The following is a 21,095-nucleotide window of genomic DNA, read 5'->3' as shown; positions in this document are numbered from 1 at the left end:
TAACAGATGACGCTATGTGCGTTTACATGGACACTTGTAATCCGATCGTAACAGGACTAGAAGCACAATCAGATTAAAAAAGTGTCATGTAAACACGTCAATCGGATGGAATTTGCCACATCCGATTAAAATTTCGGCTGGTAAGGGGTGGTTTAAACCATTTTTAGTCCGATCGAGAGGACATGTAAACACTTAATCGGATGGAATATGTTCCTGGAAAGTTCTGCGCATGTGCAATGACGCAAGAATGACGTATGACGTACAGATGGATGGCTAGTACGTCCATCCTGGAACGGCGGGAATCCTGTTTTCGTGGACTGTGCACATGTCAAAAGATCTAATCCGATTCTAATCATGTGTCATGTAAACGCGCATAACAATCTGATTATACCGCGTTAATGTTAATGCTGCGTTCGGATTTGTCAATCTGATTGAATTCAGTCCGATCTGATTAAAAAGTGTCCATGTAAACGCACCTACTGTCCAGTCAATGGCATAAGAACAGACCAGTAAGAGTAAACAGTAAGTGTTTAGCACTAGTAAATAAATGAAAATCCTTCGACTGGGGAGGGGCAAAACAATCAAATGGATTATCAAGGCTTTCACTGTTATTTTCATCTTTTTCTGAATCTCTCTCTCTCTCTCTCTCTCACTCTGCACATCTAGTTGCTCTGCATATGAAATAAACACGTTCAGTAATCTATACTTATATTAATTGTATATTACAGTCCTACTACTGATCTCATAAATCATAAAAGCACATATTGTTCTAAGAGTATAGCCTGTATGTTTAGTTTTGCTTCGCTTAAGGTTCCTGCTCTGATTTAGATGCTGACCTGTCCACCACCTCTAGTTCAGCAGCAGGAGCACTTGCAGCAGTAGTCCTGCTGCTGCTTCCTTCCTCACCAAAAAATAAAGAAATAAGTTAAAAACATTCTGGTCAAATTTGACACTTGAAAATACTGTATCCCCATCTCTAAAACACTGTGATGTTTTGTCATTCACTAAGATGTTGCAACATGCTCTTTTACAAGTTCTATTGCTATATGTTTTTTAAATATATATTGTGTGAACACCATTAGCTTGCACAAAGTGGACTTCTTAGGCGATAGTTGTAGATGCTGTAGATGTGTGTGTGCAGGTCATTCATTTTTATTTAGAAAAAAAAACAAAAACTTGACCCTCTAACACTTACACTGTCTATTCTACTTCTATGATTTATTTTATTTATTATCTAGAAATCTTGACCCACTAACACTAGCACTCTCTATTCAATCTACTTTTTATTCTTTTTATTTATTATTATAATAAAACATGCTACGTGCTGCGTTAGACTAAACGAGACTTGTCACAGCACAGCACTTAAATATTGTTGCTTGTTTGTTGGTTTGATTTTATCTATTGTAAGTTGCTTTGGATGAAAGCATCCATCTGTCAAATGGACACCAAAGTATTGCGAGAGCAACTCTAGTGCATATTTGAGTGCACACTCTTAAGTCACTCTCGCAGTACTTGGACCTCGTATACCGGTCGGTCTGTGAGGAGCCGCAAAACATCGATTACCTGCCTCTGGAAATAGCCAATAGCCAATGCGTCGCTGACATTGGGTCATGTGCTGATGTCATTTTCACTCCACGATTTCCTGATTCGTAGATTGAGAGGTCCGTCAATTCATTCCTAGCGGCGGCAGGCCTGAACAACCATCAGGCCACCGGGAAATATCCCGGTGCTCCCGATGGCCAGTCCGCCCCTGATTATTATTATTATTATTATTATTATTATTATTATTATTATTATTACTTAAACAGCCAAATAAATAGACACACTAATAAAATGCACAGTATAATAATAATAATAATAATAATAATAATAATACTGTTATATTTATTTTTTATTAATAAGCAAATAAATAATTGCAATTAATTTGCAAATTAAATTGAAGGTCTTACTGTACTGCATGAACATACGAGGCATTTTTTTTTTAACCATTATTTTGACTTTTTTTATATTCCGTTATCAAGTGCAGTATATTGTTTAAGAAATGGTAGAAAACCAGTAAAAAAATGAATGATGATAACTATAAAAGAAAGGTAAGAAAAATAATACAAATAAAATATTAAAAAGAATAAGAATAAAATCTCCATACAAATCATAAATAATGATAACAAGTAGTGAAAACTGATTTCTCTTTATAATTATGTCTGGATGTGAGGATATTCATTCTATTAAGATATCCAGATAGAATCTCGGAAAGCAACTTTCCTGATTATTTGAGTTCTTGAAAGAGAGCAGAGTCTGAGTGAGCAGAAATAGCACGACGGACGGGACGCGGCAAGTAGGTCGGACAGATACTGTGTTATCAGGCCACGTGAAGCTTTGTGGGTTAATAACAACAGTTTGATAGATAGAGTGCGAGATCTTATTGGATTCTTCCATAAATCTGATGTTAAAATCTACTTTTAAACATAGACGAGGAGCTCATAATATCTGAGACGTTTTCTCTCTCAGCCTCTAAGATTGGATCACTATATGAATCTCAATGTTTTTATAGTTTATCAAAAAAATGTTTATGGATGTCTCATAGCAGATTGGATTGGTCCAAGAAAATTAAACATGGTCTGAATTGTAGAGCAGTGAGGCTAGGGCTGATTTCTTTCTAGCCCAGGCTATAGATTATTCCTGCAGCCTGATCAGTGACCAGCATGTCAAGTGATAACGCACAGATTAGACTAGATTAGGCAGATTCACAGCATGAACAAGGTGGATTATTTACACAGACATTTTAATTTTTTATATGACAGAAAATTAGATTAAAGAAGCGTGTGTTTGGAGTTTTTCTGGTTTGAATGAAAGCTTTTCTGTTTACTTTGTTGAAATACAACAGACACGTGCCTAATGAGTGTAGTGTACGCCTGGGGGCACTTGGAGATACCATAAATTAGAAAATTGTGACATTTAGGTGGAAGGAAATGAAAAAGCAGGAAATTGTTGTTTTTTTCCCCTGGCATCAATTTAAGGTAATGAGTACTACGATTTTTTAAACATTTTTTTTTTAAACACCATTTTAATGAGTGATTAAGAATTGCAGAGCACTAGAACCGGCTTTATAATGGAACGGGCTTTGTTGCTGTGGGGTAGAAAGTAATTGTGAATGAGACATGCTCTGATGAAAGCAAATCGGACAAGTGAACACGCTTCAAAAACAGATCACGTATTCGTACAAATGAGAATATAGAAGCAGGTGGAGGGAAAAAAAATCAACATAGATGAGGCGCAAAAATGATGGCACCTTTCAAATGAGGGACATACTGGATGAGTACTGACCCATCACAGGGTCTCAACACAGTCTGAGGAAACCGGAGTACCCCGTGGAAACCCCTGAAGTATAGGGAGAACATGCAAACTCCACATGCACACACACACATACACACACACACAGAGTGTAGGCTAGAATATGATAGTTTAGATACAGTATGTCTTTATATCCCCCTCTGTATGTCTTTATATTCCACCTGCTGTGTTAATTCCTAACTGTGTGGTGAAGATGTGCAAATATTTCATTAAAAATGTCAGCCTGAGAGAATAATAGCATCCCATTAGGGCTGGATTTAAAGCAGTGCTATGGTAAGTAAAAGCCTGTTTGTACAGATAATAGTCCACTTTCTTGAAATCATCAAATCATTTATTTCAAAGTGCACCAACACAAAGGAACTTATTTTTCTGCGTCGCTTCCATCTTGCTCTTTGTGCCTTGGGTTAGCTCACCGCATGACTAATGCACATAAATTAAAGAAGTGAAGTAATTTTATTTCTGAAGTATTATTTGATTTTGGCCTCAAAATGCACAATATTTAAAGCATTAAATAAATATACCGTGTGCCAGCAGGAGTCATGTTTGTTTATATTTTTGCATTTGGTACGGCCAAATAAGTTCTTATAAAAGTGTTATTATTGTGGGTACATTTTGTTTTTTACATCTTTAAATAGATAGGTGAAAGAGGGTTGTGGAGGCTTAGCACGTTCGATTCCAACCTCCGCCCTGCGTGCATGGAGTGTGCATGTTCTCCATGTGCTTCAGGGGCTTCCTCTAGATACTCCTGTTTCCTCCCCCAGTCCAAAGACATTGTGTCAGAATTGTGGGATGATTGGCATCTCTAAATTGTCCACTGTGTGTGTGTGTGGGTTATTGTGCCCCTTGATGGTTTGGCATCTCGTCCAGGGTGTCCCCTGTATTGTGCCCCAAGTACTGTGATAGGCTCCAGGTTTACTGAGACACTGTGTAGGATAAGTGCTACAGAAAAGGATGGATGGATGGATGGAAAACTGGATTCAGGAATCTGCTGCGTGTGACAGCAGATGAATGTTATCCTCTCAGACCCATAGGGTCAAGAGAGACTTAGATAGATAGATAGATAGATAGATAGATAGATAGATAGATAGATAGATAGATAGATAGATAGATAGATAGATAGATAGATAGATAGATAGATAGATAGATAGATAGATTCAGACTATTCAGAATAATACAAATAATCACAAACATTCTTTTTACAGATATAATATAAAATATCATATTCAGATAACTAGCATACTGAGAAAATCAGTTAAAATATAATATTATAATAATTAGTTATTCAACTTCAGCTACTGGGAAGAAATCAAGGCTAAACTCGCCCAGAGTGCACCAGCCTTTAGGAAAACCTTTTCTGACATAGAAACGGTCTTCTGTAATGCTGTCACACAGAAGTGCAGACTTTGTTGGAAACATAAAGCCAAAATCACAGCGATATCAAATAACCATAAATCCTAACTAAATCCTAAACCTTAAAATCCTAGCAAGACACAAATCCTGATCTAGACGAGCGGGTGTGAACAGGAAGATGGTATTTACCAGATTTCAGACAGGTCTTCTTTTTTTATTCAGTGTTTTGCTCGAGTTCTGACTGAAGTCACAACACTACATTAACATTCTATTTGCCATTGCTACTTTAGTCCACACCTCCACTTTGCACACGCTCCTATTCCTCGGAAATAGCGTGTCAAAGGTCGATCGGTTCAAGTGGAGGTGGAGCTTTGCCCTGCATCTTAATTAGTCTCATTAGTCGGTACGGTCCAGGGTTTGGTAGAGCGTTTAATTTTTGCGCTAATTCCCTGCCAGCGAAAGGCGAGCCGGCGGTAGGAGATGAGCTGGAGAAGGTCAGCTGGAGCTCCATGTGTCAAACTTAGCCTCGTTTTAATTCTGAGACAAGAGCAAGAAAGGATTTAAAGGGCACTTAGAAAAGGTTCATCTCCTACATGTCGCCATTCGTCTTTTCACGCGATGACACGCGACGACTTGCGCTCTCAGGCTGACGGTAGAGAGGTTTTATTCGTCCTCGCCTGAATGCAGACATGACACTCATCTGTTCAACTCGGTCAGAGCTCACTGTTCATTTCGTCTTTCATCAGATTATAATTTTGTCAAATTTCAGAAAATATGTCACTCTTATTTCGAGCAATCCACAACATGTCCAGTCAACATTTACAGCCACTTTATTAGGAACGCCGTTCTGTTTATTAGGTACAGTTAACATATAACACATAACATACAACGCAACCAGGGCAGTGGTGGCTCAAGTGGTTAAAGCTCTGGGTTGTTCATCAGAAGGTCAGGGTTCAAGCACCAGCATTAACACTGTTGGGCAAGTGAGCACGGTCTTAACCCTGCCTGCTCCACAGTGCTGTATCATTCTTGCCCCCTGCACTCTGACCCCGATAATAATGGCTTCATATAGTTACCTAAAGACAATTAAATTATTTTTACTCGATTCTTCAGCAGAAAGTATTGCCTGACCATGTAGATTAGTGTTCCCTTACATTCTTGACTTAATTCCAACCACTTAGTGTTTATTTTATACGTGCTAACAAACTGCTCATCATACATCATCATAACAGCTTTAAACTGTTGTCGAAAGGACATTTTCAACATTTATATTATTTCCAGTATCATCTCAGGGAGTTTTTCCTCACCACCGTCACCTCAGGCTTCTCATTAGGGATAAATATTAGGGATAAATAGTAACTTAACTTTAAACTTTATCATTTTTATTGTATGTTTCTATATTTCTGTAAAGCTGCTTTGAGACAATGTCCACTATTAAAAGCGCTATACAAATAAAATGAATTGGATCAAACTGATCAGAGACCTCAGTTTCAGTCCGTAAATAACTCGAGTTACGTATAAGTATATTCATATGCCTTCATTCTTTCTTCTGTGTGAAATCTAGGAGTATTTGTTGAGTTTATTGTGCACTTTAAAGTCTTGTGCTACTCTTGAGGAGAATTAAGTCCTTAGTCCTTCATGTTGGTCTTGTGTTATGGCTGCTGTTGTGACATAGTATTTTATGAGTAGAATAGGTTTTGGATTTTCTCAGAAGAGCAGTGATAGGGGTAAAGTTGCTATGGATTTGCCACATTCTGTTCCTTATTTACTGCATGTGATATAATGTTCTCATGGATGAGTTGGTACTATAGAAATGGTGCGTTCAAATCATGACAAAAAGATCGTGTTCATGAGCCGAGTACACAGGAACACCACCACAAAGTCGTAATTACGAGTGGAAAATTCTGGGGTTTCTGAGTTGGGGCGTGTCAGTAAGGAAACATGGTGGAATCATCGGATGCAACATCTGCAGCTGAAGGTAAATTTGTTGAAATTGAATGTTTATTCGTCTCCGGGGCTGTTGTCAGGCTTTTTCTTTGTAATTTCCTAGTAAACAAGCTGGAAAATGGTACCTCAGTGATTAAGATTGGATTACTGATTGGAAGGTTAAATCCAAAACTCACAACCACCAAGATGCCAATCCAGTCTCTTAATCCTGCTCAGTTGTATAAACAAGACTAATGTTTTTGATAATTCCACAATACGTAACGATAAATCTTACATCGGCTTTGGGAATTGATTAATGTACATCAAGAAGCAAAACACACCTGATGTGCGTAGTTTGTTGTTCATTTTCAAGCTGTAATTTTTCGTAGTTAATTAAGAGAAGCTACACCTGAAGTCGTAATTACGACTTCCTGACTCGTGAATGCTGTGCGAACTTCCCGGAAGGTTTCGACCGCACACATGCATTGATATCAACCTGTAATTTGAATTGCACATGGCTCTACTGCCACTGCTGCTGCTCCAGAAAATAAATCAACGTCTAGAGACCAATCAGATTGAGCTGCTGAGTTGTATCACTCATTAAAATGCAGTTATCACTGAAATGACCTCTCAGTGATGTTAGGTTACGGGATCTTTTGACCTCCTGCTCTTATGTTATCTCTTCTGGTCGATTTGCATTTGTTGTGACCGCTTTTCGGTCCTCCATCATCTCCATCGATCCGTGCCCCGAGCCCTTGTTTGCCGGCGTCGCCATACATCAGCGTTGTCATATATTTTTCCATGTGCCGTCGTCTGTCTGTCAGCTACTCTGTCAAAGCCGTGTTTGACTTTTGTGGCTTGTCCATTTGTCATACTGCTGTTTTTTACTTCTGATGCCCTCGGGGGCATTTTTCCGCTTGCTTGGGTTCCGTCTCGATGTTGCCGCTTGGTTTGTTTTGAAGCCACCATTTGTCTTCACAGGCTGTGAGTACAGGACGGGGCTGACCAATCAGAGAGACAAACTAACACAAAACAAGACTGGCGCTGGATTTTTTAACTGCAGTTTGCCTTTGAAGGTTTACTCGATGTCTAATCAGGTGCTACTCTGACCAAGCTTATATTAATAATGTTGCTCTACACTATATTTATAGTGATATATACTTAAAAATACAAGTTTTCATTTGCAACATTCAATGTGAGACACCAAGTGGCACAATTGATCACAATATCAATATAATTTGGAAATATCGGAATTTGTGGCTCTTTAAAAGATCCTGATTTCAGCTTGTGAGATGTGTTTTTATCCTGTTGCATCATTATTATTAATTTAATTAAATTTTATTTATTCTGCACAGACTTTCAGTTACAAGATCAGACACAGATGATGATGACAGTGAGGAGGTCTGGGGATCAGTCGGTGTTTAGTTATTCCCAAAGGTGTTCAGTGGGGTTGAGTCAGAGTCAGGGCTCCGTGTTGGACACGCCAGTTCTTCTACTCTAACCTTCATCTCTACACCATGTCCTCATGGAGCTCTGAGCTTTGTGCACTGGTGCATTGTCATGCTGGAGCAGTGTTTTAGATCCAGTTCAGTGTAGAAGCATATGTAAGTGTGATGATCAGGGGTGCACATACTTTTGATATTTATTTTTGGTATTATTTATATTATGGTTCTGACTCAACAAGATAACAATCAGAATTTGAATGCCAGCATGAGCATGCGATTTTGAGCATGAGAACATTTGCATTTTCATTTATTTATGTAGCAGATGCTTTTATCCAAAGCAGAATCCAAAACAAGCACGGAGCTGCAGCACTAAAAGCATGTCCTCGCTTTTCTTCCTCGTGTTTACTTTTTTTTCCTGGACTTCAGGTTGTTTGTGTGTGGACTTCACTACCTTTGATCGAGTGGGAAAGCTGTCTAAAACTCAGGCTGCGCTTCAAGTGAGTGCTTGTAAACGACACGTCCTGATTTTTAAGGATGCTTTCGCATATGCAGCGTTTCAGGGGGACGTGGGAGTGTTTTTCTTTTCTTTTTGGAGGTGAGAACAAAACAATACCAAAATAAGTGAGAAGGTGTCGATCAGCATCTGGGGGAAATCTAGTGAGCTTAGGTGAGAAAATCAAATCGACGCCAAATCGACGTGACCACAGGAAGTGAATCAAGAGTCAGGATTCATGAGTTTATTGTTATACTGTATGTACAGGAAACCCTCCTCCACCAACCTCTGACATATTTTAAACCGACACAACAGCATAAATTAAAACAGGTGCAAGATGGAGGGGGGAATAAATGTTGGTTTGTGTTATAAACACAAAAAAGGTGAATACAGTGGAACCTCGGCATACGAATGCCCTCCCTTATGAATTTTCACCTTAAGAATTGAAATTTTGCATCGGCATAAGCTAGGTGAATTTTGGGGTGTTTTTTGTTGACAGATTGGGGGCGTGGGTGGTCTGTTCTATTTTTAGCCCAGGCTTGGTGGCACAACTTCCTGTGAGGACCCTTGACATGGAATGCTTGGCTTGGGTCAGTTCTTTGTAAGGAGCCATACAGTTTACATACGCTTCGTATTGGGAATATTGGTCATATTTTGGACGGCTGGAACGGATTATCTGCATTTACATTATTTCTTATGAGAAAATTTGTTTCACAAAACAAATTGTCACCTTACGAACTCGCGTTCAGAAAAAAATAAAAGTATTAAACAGCTGTTGCTTTGAACATTACGCTTAACCCCAGTGTTATCATCTTTCTACCCTCAACCCTGCTTTTAACCCAAGATGGAGGAACATTTCACACTTTCATCACGGCTTTTTACCCGGGGTTCTCCAACATGTAGTGTGAAACGATGTGATGTTAAAATGTTACAACTAGTTGCTTAGCAACAGACACCCGATCCGAATGTGAACAGCGTCTCCGAGCCTCTTATCACATGAAAACCGGAACGTAGCAACACTTGTGAGAAGCCCTAAAGACCTGACCTGTAATTTGGAAAGAATTCACCTGTCTGAAGTTAAAATGAATGCAAAATGAACGTCATCTGCTATAAAGAGCTCAGAATCGATCGTAGGTGTAGACGCAAACATCTGGGATGATTGTCATGTTGAGGAATAAAAAACAAATGCAGGATGAAGCACATGTGCAGATACATATAGAGAGCTTCAGTTGAGTTTTAGCGAGTGCTGCTGCTCGGGAACGCGACACAAACAACTCACAGATTAGATGCGATACAGTCACAAGACGAAGAAAGCTATAACTTGTAATAAAGTGTTGAGTAATACATGCATCCACAAGCAGCGAGGATCATTAACGCTGCTGCCGGAGAGAGAGAAGCAACCAGGATCGACAAACACACGCAGAGGTGCGGATGAACACGTCTCACTTTTTTTCCATGTTCAAGTGCTCTCAGAGGAAATGAGCCTCCAGGTGTTTCATCAAGGTTGTGAAGGAATCTGCAGAACCGAGCCGGACGCTTCGGCACATAATCACGCAACGTCATGCGAAAAGAGTCTGGTCTCAAACACTTCACCGGTCTTGAGCACTTCATTTTCATGCAAAAGTACACCGAAATCTCACATTAGAATTCTAGCCACCGATGGAAAAAGACTGATTTAAACTTCCCGAACGTGATTCTGTCCTCGACTAGCTGTTCATAAAAACTCAGAAACCGTTCCTTGAAGGAATATGTGGTCAATCAGATAAGAAAACACATGTTATGTCTCTCACCAGACCATGAAATATTGGAATTTGTGGATCTTTTTATGATCCTGATTTCAGCTTGTGTGTGGGAGATGTGTTTTTATCCTGTTCTCTTTATCACAAGTGTCTTTATTATTATTATTAGGAATTTTATATATGTTTTGCACAGACTTTCAGTTACAAGATTAGACACTGATGCTGATGATAGTGAGGAGGAGTAACGTTTGGGAAACACCACCCGAAGCGATCTCCCATGGGCAGTGCGCAGTTTATCAGACCCACATGCTTTATTAACAAAACTCAAAACAAGACTAACACTGGACAAATAACAAATTAACAAAACGTGAGATAAACGTGAAACAGAACAGCGCCTGACCAGACAGCAAACAAACAACAACAATGACTGACAAAGATACAAAAGTGCTAATATATATAGAGGACAATACATTAAAATGAGGAAAAGCGGAACAATAGGAAGGGCGTGGCACAAAACATGTGGAGACTACACAAACAAAAAAGCAGGCTATGATTAAACACCTGCCAGCACCATCTCTGGAGGAACTGTCCCAGTAGCTCCTGACAGGAGGTCTGGGGATCAGTCAGTGTTCCAGTTCATCTCAGAGGTGTTCAGTGGGGTTGAGTCAGAGTCAGGGCTCCGTGTTGGACACGCCAGTTCTTCTACTCTAATCTTCATCTCTACACCATGTCCTCATGGAGCTCTGAGCTTTGTGCACTGGTGCATTGTCATGCTGGAGCAGTGTTTCAGATCCAGTTTGGTGTAGAAGCATATGTAAGTGTGATGGTCAGGGGTGCACATACTTTTGACCATATGGTGTATTTTGATATTTATTTTAGATATTATTTATATTATGTTTCTGACTCAACAAGATAACAATCAGAATTTGAATGCCAGCATGAGCATGCGATTTTGAGCATGAGAACATTTGCATTTTCATTTATTTATGTAGCAGATGCTTTTATCCAAAGCAGAATCCAAAACAAGCACGGAGCTGCAGCACTAAAAGCATGTCCTCGCTTTTCTTCCTCGTGTTTACTTTTTTTTCCTGGACTTCAGGTTGTTTGTGTGTGGACTTCACTACCTTTGATCGAGTGGGAAAGCTGTCTAAAACTCAGGCTGCGCTTCAAGTGAGTGCTTGTAAACGACACGTCCTGATTTTTAAGGATGCTTTCGCATATGCAGCGTTTCAGGGGGACGTGGGAGTGTTTTTCTTTTCTTTTTGGAGGTGAGAACACAACAATACCAAAATAACTGAGAAGGTGTCGATCAGCATCTGGGGGAAATCTAGTGAGCTTAGGTGAGAAAATCGACACTGAATCGACGTGACCACAGGAAGTGAATCAAGAGTCAGGATTCATGAGTTATAGTGGAACTACAGTACTATACTGAACGGTTCACACCATGCATGGTAGAATAGTGCAGTTGTAACATGTCCATCACCGGACAATTAAATATTATATAACATATTAAATATTAATTAAAAAAAAATAAATCAAATAAATGACATAATATTAAAAAAAGATCTGCCCATCCAACAGAGAAATGTAACCCAAGCTGTCTGTTTTTTTTGTCTATTTGCTTTATATATTTAAAAAAAAAAATTTAAAAATAAAAACAAAATTGTAAAATATAAAATGGTATATTCAATAGAAAAGCACCTAAAATGAATATTTAATTTATTAAATATTAAATTGTTAAATTAATTACATTGATTATTATTAATGTGTTATATTTAATTAATATTTAATTAATTTAACTGAATATTATTTTAATGAGTATTAAATTAATAATAATAAATAAATGACATAATATTAAAAAAGTAACTCTCAGTTTTAAAATATTAGAAAAAAAAGTTTCTATTCAATTCATTTATTTGTATAGCGCCTTTTACAGTGGACATTGTCTCAAAGCAGCTTTACAAAAGAAGAGAAACAGAGAAAGAAGAGGAAGAAATAACTAAATAACTGAAAATAAAAATAAATTATTAAATCAAATTATTAAACTATTTTATTTTACCTTCTATCCTCTTCGTGTTGGCACCACCATGCTCCGTCTTCCGCACACATAAGCTCACACCCTCATACCCTCGATTGGTTGTTCTCACATCCTGTGACTGACAGGAGAGGAAGTATATCATCCCTCCCACACAGAGAGCATAGCTGATCTGATCCCACGGCTCTGTGGTATCTTTGGGATTTGAACTTGAGTTCTCCTGATGATATAGTTAGAAGAATTTTTTTTTTCCCAGCAGGTCAGTGTTTACCGAAATCCAAATAAATCCCAGATAAATTCTCCTCATTTGCATTTATACACTAAGAATAACTGTGGAAACGAGGTCACATGCAAAGTACAGGGAGTAAACAGTGTAAAGAAAATAAGATTTTTGCATCTGAAATGACTTTGGAGTACTCATCACAGGAAGATCTCCCAGAAGAATCAGACTGAAACTTGCTACAGGTAACTGTTTCTCAACTAGAACACAGATTCATGATCTTGAGATTAAAAAAACGTTCGATTAATAAACGATTAATAAAAACAGAATATAGCCATTAGTGTGTGTACACAGATCAGACAACATTGTGAGCAGTGAGAGGTGAAGTGAATAAGACTGATCTCCTCATCATGGCAGCATTAACATAAGAAGTTAATGCTGGTTCTGATAGAAAGGGGTCAGAATACACAGTGCAGGACGGATTGGGGCTGTTTTGGCCGCGACCAACACAATATTAGGCAGTTGGTCATAATGTTATGCCTGTATGTAGTCAATGTTTCATTATTAGAATCATCGGTGTAGGAAATGGAAAGAAAAATTGTTTTTTGTTTGTTTGTTTGTTTTCCTGATTTGCAGCAAAAATTAATTAACACATGCTTTATTTGTACATCGAAACACCCACTCTGTCCACTTTATTAGGAACATATGCACATTCAGGCAGTTATCTAATCAGCCAATCACGTGGCAACAGCACAATACATAAAGTCCTGCACTCCAGTTAATGTGCACATCAAACAGAATGGGAAAAAATATCTGATCTCTGATGCTTTAATCGGCACAGAAGTGGTTATTAGTGCCAGATGGGCTGGTTTGAGTATTTCAGAAACTGATGATCTCCTGGGAGTTTAGACAGAATGCTGAGCTGAGGGTCTGCAGGCTGAAACATCTTGTTGATGAGAGACGTCAGAGCTGGTCTGAGCTGACAGGAAGTCTGTAGTAACTTAAATAAGCACTCTTTACACTCATGGTGAGCAGAAAAGCATCTCAGGACAACACTTCAGATCTTGAGGTGGAAGATCACGTCAGGTTTCTTTTTCCTGTCAGCCAACAGGAATCTGACACTATCATGATGACTGGTTTATCTAAACTGGGCAGCTGAAGATTGGAGAACAACCTCTTCTTTTTTTTTTTTCCTTCTAATTTCATCTATCCACTTTGGTGAGTCTTTGCTCATGATAGACTCAGATTTCTGGTCTTGTTATGACAAATATTGTGCCCAATTGACTAACCAAGATCAAGACTCAATCAGGTCTATCTCCACTTTGTCCGGTAACTTTTTTCAGCATTGCCTGAAGTTCCGCTCATCAGTGCTTCAACATTCTCCGTATCTTTGTTTGCTGAATATCTAAAAGCAGATCCTGTTTAACAATTCATTACAACCCACCTGTGGAACCAGCTTTTTTTTCCTGCATTGCTGTTTCAGTGGCTGTTACACGGCTGATAGAACAAATCATGATGTTCTTTGAAGTTCAGCTGATTGTATTTCACTCATGACAGATTCGCTCTTCAAAGAAACTATTTGATGCATAGATTGGACATCGCTGCATTAATTAGAACCGTCTACTCTTCCCTCTCTCCCTCTCTCTCTCTCTCTCTCTCTCTCTCTCACACGTACACTCCCTTTCCTGCTTTCTCACTCTCTGTTTCTCTCTTGCTCACTCTCTCTCTTTCCCTCTCTCTTCCTTCTTTCTCTCTCTCTCTCTCTCTCTCTCTCTCACACACACACACACACACACACACACTCCCTTTTCTGCCCCCCACCTCTCTCTCTCTCTCTCTCACACACACACACACACACTCTTTCCTGCTTTCTCACTTTTTCTTTCTCTTTTGCTCACTCTGTCTCCCTCTCTCTGTTCCTTCTCTCTCTCTCTCTCTCTCTCTCTCTCTCTCACACACACACACACACACACCCTTTTCTGCCCCCCCACCTCTCTCTCTCTCTCTCTCTCACACACACACACACACACACACTCCCTTTTCTGCCCCCCCACCTCTCTCTCTCTCTCTCTCTCTCTCACACACACACACACACACACACTCTTTCCTGCTTTCTCACTTTTTCTTTCTCTTTTGCTCACTCTGTCTCCCTCTCTATGTTCCTTCTCTCTCTCTCTCTCTCTCTCTCTCTCTTTCTCTCTCTCTCTCTCTCTCTCTCTAAAATTCTGTTCAAAACACAAACACACAAAAACCAATAAGATTCTGAAAATCAAATAAAATCCTACATAATAAACTGAAATACTTTTTTTTCAGTCCAGTAAAATTCTAAAAACGAAATAAGGACATACATAAAACCTTTAAATGCTTAAAATTAAATTAAGTTTAAAAGTTCAATAAAATTCGAAAAAAAAATTAAATATGATCCTACATATTAAACCAGAAAAAAATCACAAAATCCAGCGATTTTGTTGACTAAGGTCCGACATAATAAACTGAAATGACCTGAGATTTTAACAGAAGCACCACATATGAGTATCCTGCATAATATTAATTGTAGATGGCTTGATGGAACATTTGATGTGTCTCCGGTTGAGCCGGTGGCCCTCATCCATGGTTCCTGCACTTAAATTACCAGACTCCGTCTTTATTTTGTTAGCTGGTTGATTTTAAATGAAAGTGCATTAGCTAACTCCATTAATTAGCGGGGATGGATTGTGGTTGCATTGGAGGAGAGCGAGAGTTTCGTTTCACCTTGGAAGAAGCGCTTGTAAGGTAAATACGTTCATTTGTCTTCATTGTGTCTGAATTGCGCCTCTGTCATCAGTGACGGATAGCGGCCGATTGTCAAGAACAACGCACGTGGGTAAGACCTGTTATTTTCACTTCCTTAGTGTTATCTTTAGCCATTTATTTTCCTCGCTAGCATTTGGCAGAGTTGGTTGCTGTCGTGTGCTGCTAGAAAAGAACTTTCCATCCTGATATTTGTTTCGTTTGTCTTATAGTCTCACAGTTGATGTAACGTTTAGCCTGATGATATTTTTAGATTGTGACCTGTTTTGTTCTATGGATATTGTTCCTCATAGAGATTCGAAAGGTTCTTCTGCTAAATGCTGCAAATGTAAGATATCAACTGGTTTATATTTATATATAAAATCCACTCTGTTTACATCTGACCCAAAGTTCATCCAGTTCCCATTAGGCCACGTTTCTCCTCCAGAGCTAGATGGAATAAATAAGCCGATTCGGAGAGCAAAGCGAGACGAGTCAGGCTTTTACCTTTAACTGAGCGAACGAAGCGTTGACAGGAGAGATATCCTGTCCTGTGAGGATTTTTTTCGCCCATAATTCTAAGCTAACCGGTGCTTGGACAGCAGCCATGGAACTCCTGTAGCCCAGACGAGCCGCCATTGTTTGGGTTCGAGCTGCTTGTGTTGTATCTGAAAAATGCGTTTCATCAGTTAACGGCGGAACAATCGGCTCGTTTCAGCATGGCTGGCGGGTTTTCGGGAGGTCTGTCAGCTCGGCTTTGGCCGTTCTGTAGAGACAAGCAAGAACAAAAAAACAAGACTAATGCTTCTTCTGGCTACGATTCAGACAGACGCAAGTTTACCAAAGAACGAAGGGGGAAAAAAGAGCTGACAGTTCAGCGAGGTGTCTGGAGCCCTTTTGTGGCTGAAGATTTGTTTTCGTTTGCTGAAAGCTCCGATTCTGTGAGGCTTTCTGTGAGCTCTCTTGTCATTCTGTCACCGATGTTGTGAACTCTTCTTTGGCTCCGGTCCTGAATGTGTAGTCTAAAGAAATGCAGCGCTAATTAAATCAGGATCGAAACAACTCCAAGTGTGAAAAGTCCCGCAGCACAAACGCTGGCATTTTTACCTGGAATTTCTGACAGGAGAAGTGACATTTGTATTATTTGAGGTCATTACATTGCTCAGCTTATGGATCGCCGTCTTGTATTCCGGCAGATTCTGATGAGATTCATTTCATTTCATTTCACTGTTTTGTTTTTTTTATCACAAAATCCTGCTATTTTATTGTCAGGGGTGTGTAAACATTTGATATACATTCTGTAATTTATATTATTATTTTTTAATTCAATAATAAATCTGAAAAAAAAAAAAATCCCACAATGTAAAAAATAATTGTGGCATTTATATATTTAATTAATATTATATATATATATATATATATATATATATATATATATATATATATATATATATATATATATATATTATTTTTATTATATTGTCACATTACCAACGCATCTCCTCTTCAAGCTCGATACGACAGAGTATTTCAGCTTACATCGTCTCTAACTATTAATGAGTCTAAGAGCAATGAGAAATGCTTGTTTTCTGTTATTTGTTAAAAAATAAATAAATAATCAGGAGCTAATTGGAAAAACCTGGGATTTTAATTAGTCTAATTAGACACACAAGATCAAATTTGTCTTACAGATGAGATGAAGATGGTGCCTGAGTCGGTTTTATCCAACTAATCTACACGCCTAACTGCAGTACGATTAAAGTCTCATTAGGACGTAAGAACAGGACATTTAGAAGTCTTTATTGTGTTTAATAAACATGAGTGAGGAACAGATTTCTATATATATTCTTTGTAAAGCTGTAAATATTCGGTATAATAGAACTGAATTGCTGTGAAGAATAAGTAGGTTTTGGCTGAAATGTTGTTCTTTCGGTCGTTCCGGGAGTGTTTGTGGTGACATTTGGGGGTTTGCTGGAAGATAAAGATGGGCTGAAGTTACTATCATCACAACAAAAAAGGATTTTCCTGAAATATTTTAGCAATGATTCATTATAATAAACAGATTCTCTCTCTCTCTCTCTCTCTCTTACTCAGTCCCTCCCTCTTTCTCGTTCAATCTCTCTCTCACACCCCCCTCTCTCCCCATCTCTCTCACTCTCTCTCACCCCCCCAAATCTCTCTCACTCTCTTTCTCTCTCTCTCTCCCCCTCCCTTTCTCTCCCTCCCTCTCTCTCTCTCTCTCTCTCTCTCTCCCTCTCCCTCCCTCTCTCTCTCTCTCTCTCTCTCTCCCTCTCTCTCTCTCTCTCTCTCTCTCTCTCACTCTTTTGAATATATTTATTTACAAAAACAACTAGAGTCTTTATATCATGTTTTCGTGGGACACGGCGGTTCTCTGAACTCAGTCCTCTCTCCTGAAGACTTTCCTGTGGTCCCTGACACTAAAGCCTCCTCAGTGGTGATGTTAAATGCTAAACAAACGTCTTCTTACAGAAAACTTCACCATAGACTGACTTTCCGAGTCACAGATGTCAACACACGGCTCGGCGTGAACGCGCTGTTACCATAGAAACGATAACATATTAGAACAAGCGTATGATTATAAACCTGTGAGTTGAACAGCCTGTGTTTCTGATCAGTCAAAATCAGCTCTGTTATAAAGTGTGTGTGTGTGTGTGTGTGAGTGGTTGTATTAGTATTGTGTAGCTCTCAGGCTTCAGTAAGATTGAGGATTACAAAGAAATCCCAAACATTCATAGAGGACTTTGTTCCAATAATATTAACACTGAGCTCAAGCTCTCAGGGGCATCATAACCCAGAAAGAAGTGTGTGTGTGTGTGTGTGTGTTTTCTCAGATAGTAATATGAAAAGTCCCAAAGCGGATTGGTCATCTCCGTATCAGCTGTAATCTTTCTGACAGGTAATTTTTTTTTTTTTTTTTTGGAGCTCCCTTATGCGCCTGTTGTGATATGAAACACAAGCTTTAATTGTGTATGGCACACACTGGATCCAGAGGTTAGCAGGCCAGATATTGCTATAAGAACAGGTTATTGCGTTGATGAGGAATTATCTCGCGCCTCGCAGCAGCGGGATGTCTTGAGGGGGGTGTTGTGGTATTACTCACGCAGCAACTGGTGGCCACGTGTCCGGACCGAGTCCAGTTCATTTGGAAGACGTGGAGGGAGCCAGATGTGTGTGATCTCACTGGTCTTTATTGTGTAAATCGTGAAGTAGATTCTGAAGATTCTGAGTTATTTTGGGTTTAGGACAAAGGACATTTTTCTTTATAAGACTGAATTATTCCTTGCTTAGTGATAGTTGTTGCTCCTGTCTAAAGTCGCTATACAATCCACATGGCACAGTTATTTTTTTCATACCGGATGCTCTTCCTGACACAACCCTCACATTTTATCCAGGCTTAGGACCGGCTCTGAGGGTTAACCTCGAAAAGGCTTGGTTGATTCCTTTCCCAGGAATTGAACCTTGGTTGCGGCATTGAGAGCACAGGGTCCATGAACCACCAGGGAACTGAGTAAAAGTATTTTGTAATGCAGTGGAACCTCAGCACAGGAATTTAATCGGTTCCGGAGGCGAGTTCTTAAGGTGAAAGTTTGTATTGCGAAAGGAATTCTCCCATCAGAAATAATGTAAATGCAGATAATCCATTCCAGCCGCCCAAAAATATTCCCAATACGAAGCGTATGTAAACTGTATGTATACAACCAGAACTGACCCAAGTCAAGCATTCCATGTCAAGGGTCCTCACAGGAAGTCATGCCACCAAGCTTGGGCTAAAAAAAAGAACAGACCGCCCACACCCCCAATCTGTCAACAAAAAAACACCCCAAAAATCACCTAGCTTTTGAACGCATGCCGAAGGTGACGTTGGTATCATGGGTTAACTCTTTCACACAGCTTTCACTGACTGAAAAAAAAAATCGTAAAATTTGTAAACTCCTTTGGGATGGCTTCACTTAGCTTTCCTCTGACACTAACAAGTTTTGAAAGGCTCCCGGACGTACGCACGACTTAGCAAGCATTCGGTTCGGATCGTTTTATTCAGTTTATTAATTACACTTTATTATAGTCGTAACAGTCACTTTTTATTATCTCTGTCACTTTTTTACTTACATTTGTTCAAAAAAAAGTAGAAACCGTATTACATGCCTTTTGTCTTCTGGAATTCGCCAGAATTTAATCATGGCAGTTTTCTGAAAGGTTTTCTGTACTTTATTGTTTCAAAGAAGACGATCTAAAATAACTAATTTACTAAATCCAGTGGTGTTTTTCATTTCTTATTTATAATATTAACTGTCCGAGTATTCCACTTCAGCAAGGGCTTTATCTTTTATCTTAGCCATTTCTGGGCATGAGGTGGGGACACACCTTGAATAGGATGACCGTCCATTGCACCACACACACATTCACACACTCATTCACACCCAGGGGAACTGAGCATTGCCAATCCGCCCACAAGCATTTTTTTGGAAAGGGGAAGAAACTGGGAGAACCTGGAAGCAGCTTATGCCAACTGGTGGACTGTGGAGCTGTGAGGCAGCATTTCTTCTTGCATCCAAAAGGTCGTTCGATTTGGTGTAAACAAAATTAAACCTGCATGAATGACGAAAATGAGGGTTTAATTTTGGTAAAACTCGAGCAGCGTGCTTAGAGTGCAGCAAATCTGAAAACAGGAATGAAAGCAGGTCAAAAATAAAAAGAATGATGGAAACACAACCCTCAGAGACGCATGATTACATGGAGCACAGACACAACAGGGTATAAATACAGTGGAATAGGAATTTAATTGGTTCAGGAGGCGATGAAAATTTGTATTGTGAAATGAATTTTCCCATAAGAAATAATGTAAATGCAGATAATCCGTTCCAGCCGCCCAAAAATATGACCAATATTCCCAATACGAAGCGTATGTAAACTGTATGGCCGCTAACAAAGAACTGACCCAAGCCAAGCATTCCATGTCAAGGGTCCTCACAGGAAGTCGTGCCACCAAGCTTGGGCTAAAAATAGAATAGAGCACCCATGCCACCAATCTGTCAACAAAAAAACACCCCAAAAATCACCTATCTTTTGAGCGCATGCTGAAGGCGACGTTGGTATCATAAACACTTTGGTTGGCTTCACTTGGCTTTCCACTGATGATAAGTTTTGAAAGGCTCCCGGCTGTACGCACAACTTAAACTCACACATTCTTTGAATTTCAAGCTTTTATTAAAAGACAAACAAATAAACAAACAAATAAAATAATTAAAATTAAAATAAATTAAATTAAAAAACTTTTTTAATAAATGAAATTTAATTAAAACCATAGAAAATAAATAAAATAATAGAAAATAAATTCAATTAATAGAAAATAAATTCACTGCTTTCCGAGAGTTCTACATTTTGGGAACAAGGTTCTTTTGGCCAAATATAGAACCTGAATGAATATCTTTTTTTTTTAAAGGATAAGATAAGACAAGCAAGAACTTTATTAATTCTGAAGGAAAATCTTTAGAGTACACTGAATATCAAGTCATCATAACACCCTGAGCAGTTTTCTGTTTTTCATAAGAGAAACATTCTCATTGTTAAAAGTTCTTCATCTGAACCAGGCTTTTACCTTGTATACAAATTTTAGACGCATCACTTTGAACGTGCAATTCTACTTCATAATAAATTTCAGGTTTAATAAATTGCACTACAGATGAAAACGAATCGATTTCCCTTGCCGTAGTTTAAAGTAGAAATGAAGCCTGTTGTAGTTTAGCAT

The 21,095-nt window shown here is 38.9% G+C and overlaps 1 protein-coding gene across 2 annotated transcripts in view; it reads left to right on the top strand.

Annotated features, from left to right (window-relative positions):
- spon1b (spondin 1b) overlaps nt 1–21,095 on the top strand; it is a 116,083-nt gene that overhangs the window by 32,020 nt on the left and 62,968 nt on the right. The gene's annotated exons all lie outside the window — the stretch shown is intronic.

The sequence above is a fragment of the Hemibagrus wyckioides genome, linkage group LG08, assembly GCF_019097595.1.
Source record: "Hemibagrus wyckioides isolate EC202008001 linkage group LG08, SWU_Hwy_1.0, whole genome shotgun sequence".
NCBI lineage: Eukaryota > Metazoa > Chordata > Actinopteri > Siluriformes > Bagridae > Hemibagrus > Hemibagrus wyckioides.
Note: the sequence above shows the minus strand (reverse complement) of the source record. Positions and strands in the feature narration are given on the sequence as shown.